Source organism: Aplysia californica, unplaced genomic scaffold, assembly GCF_000002075.1.
Source record: "Aplysia californica isolate F4 #8 unplaced genomic scaffold, AplCal3.0 scaffold00287, whole genome shotgun sequence".
NCBI lineage: Eukaryota > Metazoa > Mollusca > Gastropoda > Aplysiida > Aplysiidae > Aplysia > Aplysia californica.
The window spans coordinates 194,022-197,808 of record NW_004797557.1 but is presented as its reverse complement, the minus strand read 5'-3'; positions in this window follow the sequence as shown (position 1 = coordinate 197,808).

Genomic DNA, 3,787 nt, shown 5'->3' with positions numbered 1-3,787 from the left:
TGTGTGTGTTTGTTTGTGTTTGTGTATGTGTGTGTGTGTGTGTGTGTGTGTGTGTGTGTGTGTGTGTGTGTGTGTGTGTGTGTGTGTGTGTGTGTGTGTGGTGTTGTTTTCTCTGGGAGGATAAGTGTTAAGTCTGAATTTGAGGATGGACATGTGTATCTGACTGAGCTGACTGTCTGGTTCTTTTGCTTTCATGTTTAACAAAATTTATTTTACTCTCTCTCTCCTCCCCCCTACCCCTCCCTGTTTTTATGTATTACTTACCCCATTTGCATTCCTTCGTCCTCTATTGTCTTTCTTCTCTGTCCCTCATCCTCTGTTCTTTTTTATTCTATCCTTCCTCCCTACTCTCCCCCTTCTGCTTTAAATCATTCCCTCTTCCACGCCTGTCCCCCCCCCCTTCCGCTTCAGCCTGTGCCTCTGTTTGTTTTCACTCTCTCCATGAGACCCCTCCTCAAGCTGCTCTTCATCCAGAAGTCCCTTAACTGTCGCTTAAAGCGACTTCTGTTCTGTTTTCATTCAGTTGAGAAATCTTGTTTGAGTGCTAAGGTGACGCTGACCTTGAAAGTACGTGTGACGTCACATGGGCCAGTCTTCATTCGTCTAGTGACTTGAGTTGACCCTGACCCTCCCTTATGAAGACTTTCCCTCATCAATAGCTTTGTTGAATGGATGCCTTGTGCGCTTTTCAATCTTATTGGAACAATGTTATATTCTGAGGTACATTGTACAACCTCTTTAATAGCCTTACAGTGTTAAAATGGTGGGATCGCTCAACACGACAGACGGAGAATCTACTGATTGAAAAATTAATGGTTAGTGGGTGGTGCCCTGGTAGTTTACTCCTTCCTTTATATCAAACATTTAACGTCCTTACTCTCCTTCTTTTTTATGTTTGTTGTTACTCTCTTGCTTCACCTCTAATTTTCGGCCCTTATGACCTTATTGTACTGCAAGTGCCTTAACATTCTCACTTAAAAAAATATATATAATTCAGTAAGAAAAATTTTCAGATGTAACGTGTTCGACTAATTAATTTTTTTCTCTTAAACTATAGCCCAGCAGTGTGGGCGCGCTGTCAACTTAGTTGGCATCTTACTGGGCTATGATGCGAAGAACGATGATTCGAATCTACAATGAGGGAAAGCTACTAGTCTGGCTCGGTGATATCGGAAATAGACGTTACACTCAGAGATAATGCCAGACGTTATATTCTGAGGTACATTGTACAACCTCTTTAATAGCCTTACAGTGTTAAAATGGTAGTTAAGACTGTACAATTTATTGCAGTTACCATAAGTGTAGTCCAGTGGACTACCAAGTAATGGACACGTGATCGTGAGATTGCAGGTTGGGGGTTTGAACCTCAGCTCCGTTCGATGTTGTGTCATTGGGTTAAGCACGTTTCACACATCCTCCCCATCCCCCCTCCATTTGGCCCAGTCCTTTTGAAGATCGACGTTAAATTAAGAGGTTCAGCCCCTTAAATAACTTGGGACCTGCAAATCTGACGTCCATCTCGGAAAGGCCCGAGCCAAATGGACGTAGAGCTTTAAAACTCCTCACAGCAACCGAAGTTTAGAACGCTCCAGGAGGTTCGAACTGCTGCGCCGTCCGTTCCGTAAAACAGCATGATACATGTACCAACAGGCCTTATGGTTCACCATGGTCTTTCTAGGCGTACTACATGGTGTAGAGGCGTCCAGGCTTCACACAACTCGCATCTTGCTGCACTTTGACCTTTTCTCAGAGAAAGGTTTTGAAATGTGCGTGGTTCACAAGGAATATCAGTGAGTCACCAGTGAGTGGTTGGCGGGTGCTATGGTGTGGTTTGCTCAAGGAGGTTACAGTAACCTGTAAGGTCCTTGGGTTTGCTCCTTCTTTCATGTCAAACTTCTGTCTTCCATAATATTATCTCTCCTCCTTTTTTGTATCGGTTACTATTTTGCAACACCTCTAATCTTCGGCACTTAAATGACTTCAATGTGTTGCAATTACGGTACCGTAAAAATCTTATACGGGACGCCCATTGGGGGATTGGGTCGGCTAGGGTTGGTTTGCTAGCCAGATTAGGGACTCAAAGCGGTTATCGTGGTACAAGCCAATCGCTCCCGACTCGTTGCCTCGAAACAAATGCGTTGGTTTTTCCACCGCCATTGGGCACCCCGTATCACTAAAACAAAAGGAACTTCACTTCTTCTTGGAGACGACGTCAAAAAGCAAGGAATTCTGGAACACAAGTGTATGATGAGATGAAATCATAGATCGCACGCACGCACGCACGCATGCACGCACGCACGCACGCACGCTTGGACACACTTCTACACGACCCATGTCCACACTCGCATTTACACTTATACTTTCTCTCTCTCTCTCTCTCTCTCTCTCTCTCTCTCTCTCTCTCTCTCTCTCTCTCTCTCTCTCTCTCACACACACACACACACACACACACTCAGATAGTAATAAGATTTAAACGACGGAGGAAATAAAAGTGCCAAGATCACTCTAGAAGTTAAAGGAGAGCCAAGATCACTCTAGAAGTTAAAGGAGAGATGGAAATGGAGAAAAGGGCAGCACATACCTTTGTAAAAGCATGTGCTCAAGAAAGCAACATCAAAATACCAAGAGAGAGACAAAAAGAAGTCAGACAAGAGGAAAGACGAAAAAGAAGTACAAATAACATCCCGGAAGCAATGGAGAAGAACATCACCATGGAAGAGCTGAAGAAAGCAATAAATCAACGGAAGCAAAGAAAATCACCAGGCCCCGATGAAATTACAAACGAAATGCTACAACACCTGGGCAACACAGCGTTACAGACTCTACTGGATATATTCAACTTAAGCTGGAAAAAAAAAGGGCAAGTACCCCAGTGCTGGAAAGAAGCATCAATGATCCCGATCCTCAAGCCAGGGAAAAGTAAGGCACAACCATTAAGCTATAGACCTATCAGCCTCACAAGCTGTGTATGTAAGACAATGGAGCGCATCATAGCTTGCAGAATGCAGTGGTACCTAGAGGCACAACACATCCTTGTACCAGAACAAGCTGGATTCAGTCAGTTCAGGAGCACAGAGGACCAAACAACATACTTGTCCCAAGTAATAGAGGACTCCTTCCAGGCACAGACAGTGATGCTAGCAACATTTATTGATCCACAAAAAGCGTTTGACAAGGTGTGGAAGGAGGGTCTACAAGTCAAGCTCCTTAGAAGTGGTTTCCAAGGCAACATGTACCTATGGACCAAGTCCTATCTACACAACAGAACAGCACGTGTGCTGGTGGATGGATATCAAGGACGGAAAATGCTGCTGCGACAAGGAGTACCCCAAGGTGGAATCATGTCACCTTTGCTCTTTATCCTCTTCATCAATGACCTCATGAAAGAACTGCCCAAAGGAATACATGCAGTATTGAATGCAGACGACCTGGTTCTTTGGTGCTCTGAGGAATTCGTCACTACTTCCACATATCGCATGCAACTAGCATTGGACAAACTCACAACATGGACAAAAACCTGGTATTAGACAACCCCCCCCCCCCCCCCCCCTAAAGTTTGAGAATCAACAGAAGTATCTTGGAATAATCTTTGATAAGCGTCTCACATGGAAACAACTCTTTCAAAATGCAGAAACTAAAGCCAGGAAGAAACTTAACATCATGAGAAAACTAGCAGGGACTCAGTGGGGAGCAAATGAGAAAACTCTTAGACAGGTCTATCTAGGCACAATCAGGCCCCATCTCGAGTACGGATCCAGTGCATGGGTGACTGCAGCACAGACTCACA